The sequence below is a fragment of the Chiloscyllium plagiosum genome, unplaced genomic scaffold (assembly GCF_037043375.1).
Source record: "Chiloscyllium plagiosum isolate Xiang-an unplaced genomic scaffold, Cpla_swu_hap1 HiC_scaffold_26, whole genome shotgun sequence".
Classification (NCBI taxonomy): Eukaryota; Metazoa; Chordata; class Chondrichthyes; order Orectolobiformes; family Hemiscylliidae; genus Chiloscyllium; species Chiloscyllium plagiosum.
The window spans coordinates 15,812,695-15,831,552 of NW_028270164.1; the positions used below are offsets into that span (position 1 = coordinate 15,812,695).

Here is an 18,858-nt window from a genome sequence, read left to right on the forward strand (position 1 = left end):
GGACTTATCAATGCAGCCAATCCACCCTGAGAAACTTGTCCTTTTAAATTGCCAAATTAAAGCCAACTTCAACAATCTTTAACTTTACCCAACCCAGCTTATAACCCGAGGGAAAGTTCTGTAAAATTTCTCTGGGCCCTTCCCAAAAGATAAATACAGCAAAGTATTAGAATCTGTGACTAACTTAACATTCTACATCACACACCCAAAACTGTTGTCTTGATTGTGACTTAAGTTGTTGACAATCATTTTGTCCTTTCCTGGTGTCCACTTACAGGTTGCGCAGAATTTTACATGGTGCTCTACATCTCCCAGCCTGCACGTGTTCTCACCTTATCAGTCTCAAAAGCCCGTGACCATACTTCAAACAGCCGAAAACATTCTAAACATGAGCCCACACTGACCTCTCAGGTTGAACCCTTATACCTTCAATTGGAAGATTTTTTGCATAAACACAGGCACTTTATTTGGGTCTGACACTCACCAGAGCATGGGGGCAATTCTTGCTGTCAGTTACATCAATGGGAATGTGGTGTCACAATATGTCTCAATGTTATTTGTGCTTTCTATGTGGTTACTTGTGCAGAATTTCGTTTAAGATTTACCATAGCAATATGATGTATATAGGGCGGTACAGTGGCTCAGTGGTTAGCACTGCTGCCTCACAGCGCCAGGGTCCCAAGTTCGATTCCAGCCTTGGGTGACGTGTGGTGTTTGCATATTCTCCCTGTTTCTGCGTGGGTTTCCTCCCACAGTCACAAAGATGTGCAGGTCAGGTGGATTGGCCATACTAAATTGCCCATAGTGTTAGGTGCATTAGTCGGAGGGAAATGAGTCTGGGTGGGTTACTCTTCGGAAGGTTGGTGTGGACTTGTTGGGCCGAAGGGCCCGTTTCCACACTGTAGGGAATCTAGTGTAATCTATTCTGATTAGCAGTGAAAAAAGCATGAATTATTTGTGGATATGCATAGCTAAGTGTGCTGTGATGTTGCTTGGCCTGCTTGATGAAGTCACTAGCACATGGTAACTATTCAAATGTCATTGAAGTCATGGATTCCTTGGAATATTGAATATTCCCTCAACATAATAGAATAATAATGTTTAAGAAGTGTTCAGATGTGCACCTGCACACTGCGGCCTACAAAGCTACAGACCAAGTGCAGGAAAATGGGTTTAGAACAGACGGATGGTTGTTTGAGACTGGCAGGGATGGGATGGGCTGAAGGGTCTTTATTTGTTCTGTTTCTCTCCCACTGTGGCTACATGAAATAGATAAAACCACCATATAAATTCATAGCAAGACAAGGGCGGGAATATTGTGGGAGCACTATCATTTGCTTCCTTTTGTTTTCAGTTTCTTCATTTCCACTGGGTCAAAATCCTGGTCCCTGTCCAATACCCTTGTGGAAACACCATTAACACAATTCCCATGTCTTGAAAATGACCCACTATTGCCTTTTCAGAGCAACTATGAGTTAGCACGGCCCATATCCATTGTCATTGAACCCGTTTCAAACCTAACAAAGTGATCGATTTTATTACTGTTTATTTTTCCACATATTTCCTGAATGGGATGCTTTATTGCTGGGAGTTTAAAAAAGAATGTGAAACAATTAATCTGTATCTGATTCTTTTTTCCTGAAACTCTTGTAAACGCCAATTTCGTCACGCCCAAAACACAAAATTGGTTTTGATTTGCATGCTTTGCCTGACTTGCGGCTGCAAGTAATTATAAAATGGTATCACTGTGACCCCTAATCTTTAGAGAGAGGCCAGAATGCTGCCTGCTGCACTAACCTTCCCAGATACATTAGATTATCAGAGTATAGGATGTCAGTAGGCAATTCAGCCCCTCAAACCCGTCCTGGCATTCACTGAGATGAAGGCTGATTTAGATTTAGATTTATTGACATATGAACATAAAAATACAATGAAACGTGCTTTTTGCATATTAATCGTGAAGTGTTGCTATATTCCAGCACCATTTTGAAACTTTGAATATAAGATCTTACAGCAATAGAGTTAATCTTTCTCTCTTCTTCCTGCTCCTCCTCCACTGCACCTCCAGGAGCTATTTGCCATTGGCAGGGTCTCGGTTATGGGTTTGCCTCCATTGTTGCTGTTACTACCGCAACCAAGCTGCAACCATGGGCTTGGTCTCATACCTCCTGTTTCCCATCCAATGTTCCTCCAGACACTGTCGCTGGTCATCGGTCACTGGGGTCCTGGCTCTAAGCTCCTCCACTGGCAATATCTTAACTCAAAATATTTCTGAAATCCCATAGAATGGGATCTCTACCGTGTGGAAGCAGGCCATTCAGTCCATTGAGTCCACACTAACCCATCGAAGAGCATCCCACTCAGCTCCACCCCTCCCTACCCTATCCATGTGGCCCTGCATTTTCCATGGCTAATCCACCTAGACTGCATATCCCTTGACATTATGGGTAATTTAGCATGGGCAATCTGCCTACCTTGCACTTCTTTGGATTGTGGAAGGAAACCGGAGCACCTGGAGGAAACTCACGCAGACACAGGGAGAATGTGCAAACTCCACACTGTTACGCAAGGGTGGAATTGAGCCCGGGTCCCTGGTATTGTGAGGCAATAGTGCTAACCATTGAGCCACCATATCACCCCTTCATTTAATGAAAAGTTATCAATTTAAGTTTAGAAGTTTTCAATTTTCAATGTTTCAGGTGGAAGAATTCCAAATGTTCACTACTGTTTTTTGTGGAGAATGTTCCTGACGTTGACTCTGAACAGCTCAACTCTAGAGATGTCCCCTTTGTGACTTCTCTCAGCAGAGGTAATAGCTCCTATCCAGCCCTTTCTTGCCTTTAAGCAGCATAAACATTTCAATTTGATTCACTCCTTCATCCCTCAAGAAAATATAAACCTTGCCTTAATTAGCTGTAAGCCTTCATGATTTAATTTTGCATATAGACATATTCAAGAAAGATGTAAGTGCCAAAAGGTTTTTTTTCCCATTTAAAGGTTATCACAGACCTTCCTTTTGTTTCTGAAGGTGACACTTGTCCTTTATCAAAGCTCATGGAACAAACCACATTATCTACATTTGGTTTTGGTCCTAGTAATTTATAGCGAACAACCCAAGGGTGTTGGTTTAGTTTGGCTAGTTTGCAGTCAAGAGTGCGGTGCTGCAAAAGCACAGTAGGTCAGGCAGCATCTGAGGAGAAGGAAAATTGAGGTTTTGGGCAAAAGTCCTTCATCAGGAATGTCAGTCAGAACCACACTCTTGACTCTAATCTCTAGCATCTGCAGTATTCACTTTCACCTGGTTAGTTTGCAATACAGAGTGATTTGATTTACTATTGTCACATGTACTGAGATACAGTGAAAATTATTTTCTGCATACTAACCAGGCAAATCATATCTTACAACATATTCAAAGACCCCTCCCAGCTGTTTATAATCTCTTCTACCCGCTTCTGTCAGGCAGAATATACAAAAGTTTGAAAACGCATCCCAACAGATTCAAGAACGGCTTCCTCCCTGCTGTTATTAGACTTATGAGTAGATCTGATATATACTAGAGTTGATATTCCTCTGCACCTTCCCTATGGCTGTAACACTATATTCTGCATTCTGTCCTGTTACCCTGATGGGTTAAATTCCTGCACCAGCTGAGATACCATAAAGGATTCCCCTTCTCAACCTCTCCTTTCACCTGAGGCATAGTGACCCTCAGGTTAAACCACCATCAGTTGACTCTCTCTCTCTCTCTACTGAGAGAGCAGCTCTGTGATAAGACCACAGTGGCTTTAATTTTATTTCCACCATTCTGTAGGAAGAACTCTACTCTTACTGACCAAAGGAAGGAGAGTGATGTCAAGTCTTGTCTGACTGTGGTTAACCTTCCACGTGTTGTGGAATAATGCTGGTTGACAGCAAGTCAGCAGTTTTTAATACCTCTCCCAAACAGAGTACAATTTCACTTAGAATTAACCAGTTTTTCGACCTGATGAACAAGTGTGAGTTAAAATAGCTGCTGCTCTCTGGTATATTTTTGGTGTTGGAGAACAGCACTATCAGCAGTAGTGACACAAAAAAATGATCCAATTACAAGGCACGAATTAATTTTAATCCAGGTCAGAGCTGGGAACAGTGAACGAAAGGTAGAATAATACGGCTGCATTTTCTTAGACTGGAATGAAAAGAGTGGGCATTGAACAGAGGTCTCAGAACAATAAAATCACTGGCAATGTAAACATAGATAATTTCCATTGGCAGACAAGAAATCACAGGCTTAAAAGTGAGTATCAGATCACAAAGTACGGATTTTAGAAGAAATGTTTTAGCACCAAATTGTGGTGGGGAGTGCTTTGAACTGATTGGTAATTGATTGGAGCACTAATCATGGCCCATTGTGACCGCTCTGACCCTCTGGAGCAGCAATTTGCATAGTGCCACTACCTTCCCTTTTCCCTGTAGCCTTGCAATTTCCAGACAATGTTCCAATTCCTTTTTGGAAACCGCAACTGGATCTGCCTCCACCACATCCCTAGCATGTGCCTTCCTGATTCTAACCACCTTCTATGTGAAAAATAATTTCCACGTGTCACCATCTCTGTCAAATCTCCTGTCAATGAATATCAACAGATTATACAAATTTAAAATTCACACAACACCAAGTTATAGTCCAATAGGTTTATTTGGAAGTACTAGCTTTCGGAGCGCTGCTCCTTCATTGGGTAGTTACTAACTGATGAGGGAGTAGCTCTCCGAAAGCTAGTCCTTCCAAATAAATGTATGGACTATAACCTGGTGTTGTGTGATTTCTAACTTTGTCCACACCAACACCGACACCTCCACATCCTGACCAAATTATACAACCCTTCTAAATACTGAAATTCCTCAGCCTTGGAACCATTTTGTGAAAATATCTAATGTATTTCCATCCTTCCTAATGAGTGGCGATCAAAGGTGTATGTAATACTCCAGCCGATGTTGAACCAGCGTTTTATACGGGTTTAACATAATAAGGTCATTAACCATTCATTTGATAACATTGACTGTAATTTCTACTCTTGTAAATGCCCATGTCATCAACGTATTGCAGATGTTGTGGTTTTCTATGTGCATACCATACTTTCATTGGTAATGACCTTGCCTGTCAATACAAAAATTGTTACTTTGTAACCCACTCTAGAAATTTACATGCTGCAGTATTGAGGCAATTCTACATGATCAGAGGTGATATCTTTCAGTTGAGATTTTTATCTGAGACTGCTTCAACCCTCTCAGGTGAATAGTCCCCCTCAGGGACTATTTTGTGAAAGAGCAGGAGCATTTTCCAGTCTATCCTGGCAAAGAATTAACTGTTAATCCAATTATCTAGTCACAAGCCTCATGTTATTGGTAGAGTTTTACTGTGTGCAAATTGGTTGTTGTACTTCTTAAGTTGCAACACGTCAGGTAGGTGTTATATAAACAGAACTCTTTCTTCCGATGTGAATATGTCTTTTTGCTAAATAAAAAAAATTGCAAAATTCATTTTCAAAACAACATCAATCAGATGGAAACTTAAGTGCTTTGGTGTTCCACTGAATGTTGTGTTTACTCATAAAGTGGGCTAAATGGCACAAGGGTATTATTCAACCATATAGCTTGGATGGGCAAACTTTACATTCAACAGCTTCAGATATGCCTTTCTTATTTATCATGAATTGCTGTCTTTTGCAAGCACTGAAATATTAAAGATATTCTAGATATGGAATGAAGAATGCATTGTAGCACATTTTTGCATGGCACACCTTCAGGCAGCTTTAACTGTTTGTAAGATGATAGGAGGACCATTATGGTGTTTGGTCTGGACATTGGAGGGGTATGGTCTGGACATTGGAGGGGTAGCTCTGTGATGACGTGGTGATGATATATTCCATGAGTGCGTCTCACTGAAGTCAGCACAAACATCAAATTCGTGATGGCCCAGATTCAGTCATCCAACAAATTTTACTGGTTCTAAAACCCTTATTTAAAGACCTTCATTGCAGTCAATCATTGGCACGCTGATGCCAAACCAAATTTTAAGTGTTATTTAATTGTCCTTTACGCTCCTTTTGTATTTCCCAACTTCTTAAAACCAGCGCTTCTGTGATTCTCCTCTCTGATTGAGAACAGAGCTTTGCTAGGATGGGAATGGCAAGTTGAAAGTTTTAACTACCTTGTGATTCCTCACGCAGCAGTTTCTGCATCAGTATTATTATTTTCTGTTATTTTATGCTCCACTGTTACATTGAAAAACTCTTTGTTATCACAGTACTGTTGCTTCTTTAGGACAAAGTCAGAAGTCTCATGACACCAGGTTATAGCCCAACAGATTTATTTGAAATCAGAAACTTTTGGAGCTCTGCTTCCTTGTGAGATGAGATCATTTTACCCGATGAAGGAGCAGTGCTCTGAAAGCTTGTAATTTCAAATAAACCTGTTGGGCTATAACCTGGAGTCATGTGACTTCTGACTTTGCCTATCCTAGTCCGACAACAGCATCTCTACATCATGGCTTCTTTCGGAGGCTGTGCATATCGACACATCATTAGACATCATATTGGGAGCTGCTGCATGCAAAGGAGGGAGAATTCAGGGATAGGGAAGAAAAACACCTCCGGTACTCAATGCCTATTGAGCTTAGAACCAGGAAGAATCAACCACACCGCCTTGTGGCCCAACATTTCAACTTTCCCTCCCACTCTGCCGAGGTCATGCAGGTCCTGGGCCTCCTCCACCGCTGCTCCCTCACCACCCGACGTCTGGAGGAAGAACGCCTCATTTTCCACCTCGGAACACCTCAACCCCAGGGCATCAATGTGGACTTCACCAGTTTCCTCATTTCCCCTCCCCCCACCTTACCCCAGTTCCAAACTTCCAGCTCAGCGCCGTCCCCATGACCTATTTTACCTGCCTATCTTCTTTTCCACCTATCCACTCCACCCTCCTCTCTGAACTATCACCTTCATCCTCACCCCCATTGTACTCTTTGCTACCTTCCCCCCACCCTCCTCTCTGACCTATCACCTCCATTCCCACCCCCATTCACCCACTGTACTCTATGCTACTTTCTCCCCACCCCCACACCCCTCTCATTTATCACTCCAACATGCAGGCTCCCTGCCTCTACTCCTGATGAAGGGCTTTTGCCCGAAACATCAATTTTCTTGCTCCTCGGATGCTGCCTGACCTGCTGTGCTTTTCCAGCACCACTCTAATCCAGAGCCAGGAAGAGTCAAGGTGACAGATCTGTGCCTGACATTTTCGCAAAAGGAGCTCTGTACCCTGGAACAGCAATATCTCACTTTTAAAAATGCAGATCCTTGTTTTCAGATCACGTTGCAACTATGCATACAGAACGGTGACCCTTTAAAATCTGCTCATTTGCCATTCAAATTGAGCCACAGTACTCCTTATACTTCGGGGAAACATGGAGGGTGGATATGACATTTACTCAACATTGATGATCCAGGTAAGGTGAGCTCCCTTGTTCCTTTGCTCGATCATTTCTGGGCATGCAGCTACACTGGGACAGCTGGCCAGAGGAAGTCTCTCCTATGTTTTCTTTCCTTCATAGAAATCTTATCAACAACCTTTCTTTACCTTACCAAAACATTTTTACAAAAAGAAAGTTCCTTGCATCCCAATAAAGTTAATTTGAATAATACTTTTCTGGGACAGCAGCACTTACTAGCAGGGCAGTTTTTATAAAAACAGCATTAAGTCTCTTCATATTTGCCTGTTTGACATCTTGCGGGACATGCCATTTTGAGAAATCATATTGAATTAATCTCTTGCCTTGACAGCTACTGCAGTATTTTTTCTGTGATGATAATGAAATTAATGATGGTAAGATTTATAAGGGTCGCTTACATTTTTTCAACTTTGGGCACTAGTGAGTGCCCTGTGTTAGAAGTTGCCAGAAAATCACAGGTGTGGTTAAGGATATTTTTCAGAAAGCTGGGCGTAACTGATAGGGCCAATTATCAAATGGCCATATGATGTAGAGGACATTGGTGAGATCTCTTCTGGAATACTGTGTGCAGTTCTGGTTGCCCCATTAAAGGAAGGATATTATGGAACTGGAGAGGGTTTAGAAAAGATTTACCATGGTGTTGCCAGGAATGGAGGGTTTGAGATGCCAAAATGGACTGGAACGCTTGGACATTTTTCACCGGAGTGTAGGAGATTAAAGGGTGACCTTATTGAGGTTTATAAAATTATGAGGGGCAAAGCTAAGGTGAATTACAAGGGTCTCTTGCCTGGGGTGTATATTTTTAAGTTGAGAGGAGAAAGATTTAAAAAGGAACAACTTTTTTACACAGAGAGTGGTTTGTGTGTGGAATTAACTGCCAGAGAAAGTGATGGATGCAGGTACAGTTACAACATTTAAAAGACATTTAGATAGGTGCATGAATGAGAAAAGTTCAGAGGGATATGGCCCAAATGCAGGCAGGTGGGACTAGTTTAGTTTGGGAACATGGTCAGCTTGAGGAGTCTGTTCCGTGCTGTATGACTCTACAACTCTGTGACAATGTAAGAGCAGGAATCAGTCATTCTAGCCATTGAGTTTACTCTGCTATTCAATGCAATCATGGCTAAGCTAATCACCCTCGACTCCACTTTCCTAGCTTTTCCCTTAAGCTTTGGTTCCCATAATGACTGAAAAATCTATCTCAGCCTTGTGTACACTTAATGGCCAGCCTCTACAGCTGTCTGTGGTGAAGAATCCAACAGGTACATCACATACTGAGAGAAGAAATTCCTCCTCATCTCCGTCTTAAGCGAACCCTTACTTTGAAATTATGTTCTCTGGTCCTAGACTTTCCCAGAAGGGGAAACAACCTCTCCATATCTACCCTGTCAAGCCCCCAAGACAATCTATGTTTCAATAGAGTTGCCTCTCATTCTTCTAAACCCCAATGCTTTGAGCCAAAAGTATTTCTTTTTTCTGGAAGGGCCCCTCCTTATTTGGTTCAGTGATTTTCTACGTTTGTAAATGAGATATATGGCAAAGGGGAAGCATTCCAGAAATAATTATTGCAGGAATGAGCTCCCAGCTATGGTTAGGGAAATTAACGTATAATGGAATCACCATTATATTCCATTGAATTTGCATTAGCTCACAAACACTAGAAAAGTAGCGGGGGCAGACAGAGTAAAGAAACTGATTTTGGCAACTCAGAAACTGGAGAACATAGAGAGAGATACTGACCAAAGGTGAGGTAGACAGACAGAAAAAAAATGTACAGCAAACTAAGATAGAACCAAATAATGGAGAGATAGAAATAAAATTTAAATATTTTAGTATAGGGTTAAAGGACTCAGACAGCGACTAAAGAATCAGTGGCATAAAGAGCCATAGAGTCATAGAGATGTACAGCACAGAAACAGACCCTTCGGTTCAACCCGTCCGTGCCAACCAGATAGCCCAACCCAATCTAGTCCCACCTGCCAGCACCCAGCCCATATCCCTTCAAATCCTTCCTATTCATATACCCATCCAAATGCCTTTCAAATGTTGCACTTATGCACCAGTCTCCACCACATCCTCTGGCAGCTCATTCCATACACGTACCACCCTCTGTGTGAAAACTTTGCCCCTTAAGTCTCTTTTATATTTTTCCCCTCTCACCCTAAACCTATGCCCTCTAGTTCTGGACTCCCCCACCCCAAGGAAAGTACTTTGTCTATTTATCCTATCCATGCCCCTCATGATTTTGTAAACCTCTATAAGGTCATCCCTCAGCCTCTGATGCTGCAGGGAAAACAGCCCCAGCCTGTTCAGCCTCTCCCTAGAGCTCAAATTCTCCAACCCTAGCAACATCTTTGTAAATCTTTTCTGAACCCTTTCAAGTTTCACAACATCTTTCAGATAGGAAGGAAATCAGAATTGCATGCAATATTCCAACAGTGGCCTAACCAATGTCCTGTACAGCCACAACTGGCCTCCCAAGTCCTGTTCTTAATACTCTGACCAATACTCTGTGCCGGGGCAGCACAGTGGCTCAATGGTTAGCACTGCTGCCTCACAGCACTAGTGTCCCAAGTTCGATTCCAGCTTCGGTCAACTGTATGTGTGGAGTTTGCACATTCTCCCTGTATCTGCGAGGGTTTCCTCCAGGTGCTCAGGTTTCCTCCCACAGTCCAAAGATGGTGCACGTCAGGTGAATTGGCCATGCTAAATTGCCCATAGTGTTAGGTGCACTAGTCAGAGGGAAATGTGTCTGGGTGGGTTACTCTTCGGAGGGTTGGTGTGGACTGGTTGGGTTGAAGGGCCTGTTTCCACACTGTAGGGAATCTAATCTAATCTAACCATAAAGGAAAGCATACCAAGCGCCTTCTTCACTATCTTATCTACCTTCGATTCCACATTCAAGGAGCTATGAACCTGCACTTCAAGGTCTCTTTGTTCAGCAACACTCCCTAAGACATTACCATTAAGTGTGTAAGTCTTGCTAAGATTTGCTTTCCCAAAATGCAGCACCTCACATTTATCTGAATTAAACTCCATCTGTCACTTCTCAGCCCATTGGCCCATCGAAACAAAGAGTAGGGGAAGAAGATGGGGAGAGACAATAAAGGTGGTATGAGAGCTCGTTAGATGGTTTAGTTTGTATGCACCCGTGTTAGCTGTAATTGTTTGCAGAAGTGTTGATTGGGTATGGAAACACCATCAACAACATGTCATTGCAATAATGGAGCAAGGCAGGGTCTGTCTCACGTGTTACCGAGTGACTGCTCTCAGTAATGCGGCTGTGAAATGGAATAACCACTGGAATAGCCATTCACAGGTTACTCTCAGATATCACCTGGTGATGGTTGACATAACTGCCAGAGTTTGTGGTTTTAAGTGTTGTTGGAGGACCAGAGAGGATGTATTACCTCATTCATCTGCCTCCAATTTAAAGTGCTCATTGTTTACTCCAACCCCTCCCATGGCCTCACTCTCTCCCTATCTCTGCGATCTCCTTCAGCCACACAAACTTTGCGTTTGGCCTAAGCATTCTTGATCTTAATGGCGGACTCATCAGCAGTTGTACATTCATTTGCCCAAATCCTAAGCTTTGGAGTTCAGGTTGTAAAACTCGCCATCTCTCTGCCTCTCCTTCTTACTGTAAGACATTCTGTAAATTTAACACTCTGACAAATCTTTTGATTATCAAACTTAAAACCTCCTTTATAAAACATATTCTCAACTGCAAAGTTCTGACCTATTCTAGGCACTTTACAAATGACATGGAGGCAAGATTCATCAAGAACAGAGACATGAGCTGTATGGATAGACTGAAAAAATTAAGCTGGGGTGGTCCTCTTTTAAGAAAAGTTTGAGAGAGATTTAAGGCATGTGCAATGTCATAAAGCATCTACCCCATGTCAGCAGAGAATCGTTATCCCATTGACAGAGGAGTTAAGAAGTAGAGGATCTAAACTGATGGGCAAAAGAACTAAAGAGACCAAGAGAAAACATTTCTGATATCATTATTGATTATAATGTGGAATACGCTGCCTGAAAGGGTGATGGAAGTAATTCATTATGGTTTTCAAAAGGGAATTGGATAAGACCCTGAATATTTGGAGGGTTGTAGGAAAATGGTGAGGAATGGGATGAGTTAAATTGCTCCTGCAGACATGAATTCAATGGACCAAATGGCCTGTTGTAATTATTCTATGGTCTCTTAACTGGCTCAGTGGCAATTTCTTTCTTTGTATTGCACCTGTGAATTGAGCTATTTTATTAATGTCAATGTTCATATTAATGTATAAACATATACAATCATATGGTAGTACAAAACAGACTACTGCTGAGAAGAAAAAGCACATTTTGTTGAACCAAAAACCGACATTTCTGGAAAAGCTCAGCAGATTCTGGCAGCATCTGTAGAGAGAAATCAGAGTTAATACTTCAGATGCAGGAACCTTTCAGAATTACTCTTTAGAAGAAGGATCACTCGACCTGAAACATTAAAACCACTTTCTCTTCACAGATGCTAACCAGCCAGTATTCCCTTCTGATGCAGCATAAAAATGTAGCTACTCCTTACATTGGCTTGCTGGTGAATTTTCCAGATAGTCTGTTTTGTACTACCAAATGACTGTATATTTTCTGTGTATGTTTCTGATTTCCAGCATCCATAGTTCTTCCAGTTTTTCATCTTGTAATATCTGGAAAATTCACCAGCAAGCCAATGTAAGGAGTAGCTACATTTTTATGCTGCATCAGCAGAGAATACTCGCTGGTTGGCAAGCAGACTCTGATTGGTAGAGGCATTGCCATGAGGAAAGCACCAGTCTGATGATGAGTGCCAGTTAATTGGTTGGTTAAAAATCGGACAACACCAGGTTATAGTCCAACAGGTTTAATTGAAAGCACTAGCTTTTGGAGCGACGCTCCTTCATCAGGTGATGAAGGAGCGTCACTCCGAAAGCTAATGTGCTTCCAATTAAACCTGTTGGACTATAACCTGGTGTTGTGCGATTTTTAACTTTGTACACCCCAGTCCAACACCAGCATATCCAAATCAGTTAATTGCTTGGTTTGTTTAAGTTAAACCAGATAGGTTGACTCTGATTAGTCAAGGTATTGCCATGAGTAATGAACCAGCGAATGGCTGTCACCTATTTCGTTCAGCTGAAGAAGGCTCATGTTCCTTTCTCTGAACAAGAGACTCATGGACTAATATATGCAGCTTCCAGTAAGTGCAAGTGCACCACACTGTGCACATACATATGTAAATCATACACATAATGTGTTGTTATAAAAGATAAAGATATTAAGGCATTTCACATCCTCCAGCCTCCTGGGACTCAGTATTGGGTTTAACAACTGCTGCCCCAATTTAATTTATTTTTTCTTTGCTGGTTCATTAGTTTTTCTCTTGTTTCGACTTATTCCGCTACTTGGTGTTTATACAACTGTTATTCTGCCATTAATACCTCTTACAGACAGATTTGAGGCACAACATTATCCACTTTTACCCATGCCATCGGGAGAGTGACACTGAGCATAGGTAACTATTGGGAACACCATCTCACTCATTCCTTGACTGCAGACTTGAGGGAGCAGGTAAGAACTCAAAAACAACTTAATTGCCCTTGAATCAATAAAGGAGGAGGATATGGCATAGGACAATGTGGAATCAGAGCAGGGAGATGCTGAGGTGGCTTCAATCTAAATGAAATAGACCAGTAGTATGCCGAGAATGCAGGGAACAGGAACTCTCCTTTTGCTGTTGTCTTCTCGAGCAGCCTCAGTATAATAGAGCTGACGAGCAGTCCAGGGGCACTGGTTTTGTGGCTACTGCTCATCAACTCAATGCTAAGAAGTTTGCACAACCCATCAATCTTAGCTACTTTTCTATGTTAAAGAGTTAGCATAATTGGTGACTGATTACATTGGTGGGGGCACCTTCAGATGTCAAAGCCTTAAATTATGAACTCTCCTCCCCACATCTCTCTGTCGCTCTTCCTCATTTTCCTCCTTTAAGATCTAAGGACAGCACAGTGGCTCAGCAGCTAGCAATGCTGCCTCACACCGCGGGGGGCGGGGGGGAGAGGGGGGCAGGGTTTGATTCCACCCTTGGGCAACCGTCTGTGTGGAGCTTGGACATTCCTCCAGGTGCTTCAGTTTCCTTCCACACTCCACAAAGATATGCAGGTTAAGGGAATTGGCTGTGGGAAATGCAGAGTTCCCTGGATAGAGTAGGTGGTGGGAAGTTACTCTTCGGGCTGTCAGTGTGGACTCAATGGGCTGAATGGCCTTCCTCTGTAAGGATTCTAACTGTTTGACCAGGATTTAAATCACTATAAGTGGTTTCTATGTGGAATGGGCTGCCAGAAGAAGAGGAAAGATTTGGAGGGATTGGGCAAATAGAACTAGTTTAGTTTGGGAAACTTGGTCGGCATGGACAAGTTGGCCCAAAGGGTCCATATGACTCTGTGACTCTATAAGTGACTTGGTGTCATATTTTGTTTTTAAGGCTACAGTAAAACACCTTGAGATGTGTTATTGCATTAAAGACCCTTTATAGGAATATAATTTTCTTTGCTGTTGTGCCTGGTGCCATTATGCTAACAAGTCTGTATTCTAGTAACTGCCCAATGCCTGAATGCCAACAAGGTGGCACTGTCCAGTGAGTATCCAGTTGTGCCAGCCACCCACTAAAACTGCCAGATTAAAAAACACCTTACAATTTTGCCACACAGAGAGAAGCCACTTGACCAATTGGTGTTGTATAAAGACTTTTTAAAGAAAGAGCCACTCACTGTGCGACATTCTGCCTGTTCCCATCCTTCCCAAAAACTGTTTGAATGATCCATCCTTTTTCATTTAGCATTTATTGACTTGAAAAATGGTGGGTTCTGCTTTCAATATTGTTTCACATCCTTACCAATATCTGTCTATGAGACAAGCCACCTAACATGTCTTTTGTTGATGATCATGATGTGGAGGAGGCGGTGTTGGACTGGGGTGGGCTAAGTTAAAAATCATACAATACCAGGTTATAGTCCAACAGGTTTATTTGGAAGTACTAGCTAGTGCTTCCAAATTAACCTGTTGGACTATAACCTGGTGTTGTGTGATATTTAACTTTGTTGATGATGATCTTACGCCCTTTGATTTAATGGCCAGTGGGTGAAATGCTTCTTTAAAAGTGGGTAGGTTATGCATTTATTAACATTTCAAACAAAATCAGTCTGTAAAATGTCAATTTCATAAGGAAAGAATGAAGGAGAACTGCAGCAAATATCTGAACAACACAACAACCTTGAACTACTACAGCATAGGGATATTCAGATTAAAATGTACATTAACCTTGGTGAATAAGTGTTCTGAATATACAAGTCAAATAGTAATATTTGCTGCCAGGAAATCATCTGAATAACAAATGCAGTATCTGACACGGTGATGGAAGCAGATTCAATGTTAATTTTCAAAAGCGAATCGAATAAATAATTTAAAAGGAAATGTTATCAGGGCCAACGGCTGAAAGCAAGGACACGAGATGATTGAGACAGCCAGCATAAGCAAAATGGGCCAAATGGCCTTCTTATATACTTTGACACGCTATTCACAATGACAACAGAAAAATATTTTGCTATATCAACATTCAATCAATAAAAAGATAAAGATATATTAGTACAAAATAAACCTCTCAGTCACAAAGAGTAAAATACTATGCTAGTTTTTGTCTTATTTAATAAGTTGTCCGCCTACTTCAACTACTGATTAAAATGTCTCCAAGACCATCCTAAGATTTAGTTAACATTGCGCTCTGGTCAGTAACCAGGAGGAAAATGGAACATGTTTTCATAATTCTCAAAAGAACGAACAAAATCGGTGTAGTTTAATTACAGAAACATTTTGTGAATCAACAAGGTAACAAGTGAATCATGTCTCTGAGTTTTCTAACAAGTAGATCTTACTGTGTGTGGAATTTAAAGTATACAGCTGGTATCCTTAAGGGTGGGGAGAATCTGAGCTTTGCGCCTTTAGGTTGGTGTATTTTAGTAGTCTGCATTGCGACTCTGAAACACAGCTCTGATGAATTGCCTTCCCCCTCCACCATCCCCTCCCCCGATCTTTCAAACACTCCTGGACAAAGTTTGAATGCAGCCTTTGCTGTGTCAAAGTGAACTAAACAACAGAGCCTGTTAATCGCCCCTTGCATTAATCAGCACAGCTACACACTCTGTGGGGAGAAGGCATGCCAAAAGTAGTCCACAAATCCTAAAACAAGCAGAGGTTCAACCAGACTCCAGAAAGCATAGAGTTAAAGTTGGAAAACATCTTCACTTGTTTAAAGTGGGGTGTACAGCAATCCACATTCTCACCAAGAAACAAAAAAAAGGAGCAGGTTGAAGAATGAGAAAAAAAAGAGGAATGGACAATTGAGGCAAAGGAAAGCAATTAGCAAAAGGGACCTACCTGGTTTATAGTTTAGGATGAGGTGGTAATATTTCCATGGACTTCCAAACCCCACTTATCCCTTCAGTGGGCTGCTGTCTGAATTGTAAGCAGTCCCACCTTTACTGAGGCTGGATATCTGTCTGCACTCTATTTTATAAACACAGGCATTAAGGTAGCAGCAAGCCAGAGATGACGTAGCACTCATGTACCTAATTACCTGAAGCACCTTTGCGGAGGTAAATATTAGTCGAGAGCTTTGAAACTGTATTATCTGCAGTAGAAACATTAGAGGACTGTCAGAGGTGAAACTGCTATTACTAGTAGACTATTATCAGTCTAATACTATCTTTATAAATTCCACAATCTTTACACAAATGTTGAATTGCTACCAATTTTCTCTTGCAAAATTATGGTTAGGAAGCACTTGGGCTTTCAGAGCTTAATTCTCCCCCAGTTTTCATTTGCACCCTGAACAGCCAGAAAACAGGTTTGGGGGCATTCTTGTTTTTATCTCTCCACATCCCTCCCCTAAGCACCTACTTACCCAGGCAGTGCCACAGCTAGCGTTTACTCTGTCTGCTCATTTATCCTGTTTTAATAAGTAGGACTGGTGGTATTATGCTGTGCGATATTAGGAATGAATCCATTCATGTGCTTATATGAACTAATGTTGTCTGCTATCTCAACAAAGACGTAAATGCAGAGGGAAAACTCTTTATTGAAGCCATTGAAACTACAATGAATCTCATATGAATACTGAGATTTACAACAAATCATATGCACAATGAGATTTGGCAAAAAGGTGAACTGAAGATAGAAACAAATAAACTTTCCATACACAAATTCTCTCCCTTAAGTAAATTGTCCTCTATTTTACTAAGCAATGAGTTGTGTGAACAGAGGTCTTGTGAAGCAATGGGTAATGTTCCTACCTCAGAGCCAGAAGCACCAGGATTTAGACTCATAGAGTCATAGAGTTGTACAGCACGGTAACAGACCCTTCAAGCCAACTCATCCATGCCATCAGGATATCTTAAATTAATCTAATCCCATTTACCAGCATTTGGCCCATATTCCTCTAAATCCTCCCTATTCATATACCCACCCAAATGCCTTTTAAATATTATTATTGTATCAGCCTCATCACCTCCTCTGGCAGCACAGTGTATACATACACCACTGTCTGTGTAAAAAAGTTGCCCTTTTAGTCCCTTTTCAATCTTTCCCTTCTCACCTTAAACCTTGGTGGCCGTTGAAGGGGTGTTTGTAATGTGGCCAAACAGGATGCTTACCAAATTATAAAACCTTCCAACAAATGCAGGCAGGAAGAGTAGAAGAAATTCCCTGTCAGCTGTGCAATGGCAAGTGGGAGAAAAAAAATCCCTCTCATCTGAACAAAAATAAATTGCATGGTTTTGACAAGTTCATTATTTAAGTGGCTTTTGAGAAATGTAATACTGAAATATGGTACAAATCCATTCTTCCCTAACTTTCTAGACTTGCTCAGGACAGGAAGTCTTAAATTCTGAACAAAAGTTATAATGGACATTATTTCACTCTCCATAGATGGTGTTACACCTGTAGAGTTTATCCACTACTTTCTGTTCATTTTATAGAAAATCTTCACTTATGTTTATCCTGCTTTCTCAGTCTGAGCACAATAGACCAAATAGCCTCCTTCCGTGTTGTATCCATTTTATAATCCTATACTGGGGGGGGGGGGGGGCAGGGTTTGTCCGCAGTGTTATGACAGTGGTATGAATGTTTCTGAAATGTCTACAGCAGTGTGGGCTGAGTGGTGAATAACAATAAAGAAATTCACCCCCAGCATCTTTAATGGGAATCTCGGGCTACCTCTGTAACATGTTCGAATGGAGGTAATTTGAACTATTCAGCTGCCCATTATGTGTCTCTCCCAATTTTAACTTCCTTTGAAGTCAGTGGGAAATTGAGTGGAGTACTGAGTAAGTAAAACCTTAAAGCATTTATCACAATTGTCAGACTCAAAAATGCCTGTGATCGACCTAAAATTACTACTCTTGGTTCTTTTTTGCACAAGAACACATAATTAAGATGCTCTTCTTTTAATACTTTCTTAATGGTGTCTAGTGATAACTTCTATTCAGAATGTTTTGAAAGTGTGTACGGAAAAGAACACATTGTTGCCCCTCCAGCCTAGTATTCACAGCTTCACTCTGATGGCATGAGCTTACACAAGGTGTGGAAGAAGCCAATCAATATTTAAAAGATTATAGGCTGCCCAGTCTCTGTTTGTTGTCATCTGGCTTCAAAGTGAAAAGTTCTATTGATGTTCTATGATTGAGAGACATTTTTAATTGGTTGTAAATGCAAAAACAAGGAGACTTAAAGTCTTCATTCCTCCTTCCCCTCCACATCCATCACTAATTACAAAACAAATCAATTTCCTTCATTGAGTGAATCTTTAGAGCAAGTCAAGATATTGAGCATTCATATGAGTCCTTAATAATCAAGTTGAAAATCATAGTTTTCTTGGTAATACTTACACTTGTTCAGCTATGCTTCATCTTATTTTTAATCAAGTATCCAGAAAACTCCCCAATGAGGGTTCCAATTAATATCACTCCGAACTATGCAGTTGTGACGACACAGACACTGTACACATTGTTATTAGCCAGGACACTGACAGCATCATCTGCATATAAACAGCTAACTGTGGAATTGCAAATGTTGCTGTCAGGGATTTCTCTACTCCTCCACGGAATGTATTATAGAAATTCATAAAGATCCAAACCAATTAGAGATTACTGAATTGACACAAACTTACAATTTTTACCCTGTAGTATCATTGCTAAAATTAATAAAATTATGTCTTATTGAATTTGTTGTAACTGGATTTGTAAAGGTACACTAAGTTTTAATTACTCCCAAACAGTATCTCTAGCCCTGAAAATTTA

General features: G+C 41.1%; 1 protein-coding gene across 3 annotated transcripts in view; it reads right to left on the minus strand.

The window, feature by feature from the left end:
* LOC122563099 (solute carrier family 26 member 9-like) overlaps window positions 1–18,858 on the minus strand; it is a 112,121-nt gene that overhangs the window by 82,282 nt on the left and 10,981 nt on the right. Inside the window, exon 1 of one of the 3 annotated variants that reach the window (XM_043716527.2) lies at window positions 15,941–16,248. The exons of the other annotated variants lie outside the window; for them this stretch is intronic. The gene's annotated coding sequence lies outside the window, so the exon portion shown is untranslated. Of the gene's footprint in view, window positions 1–15,940; window positions 16,249–18,858 lie in introns of those variants that run through there. 3 annotated transcript variants of the gene reach the window in all.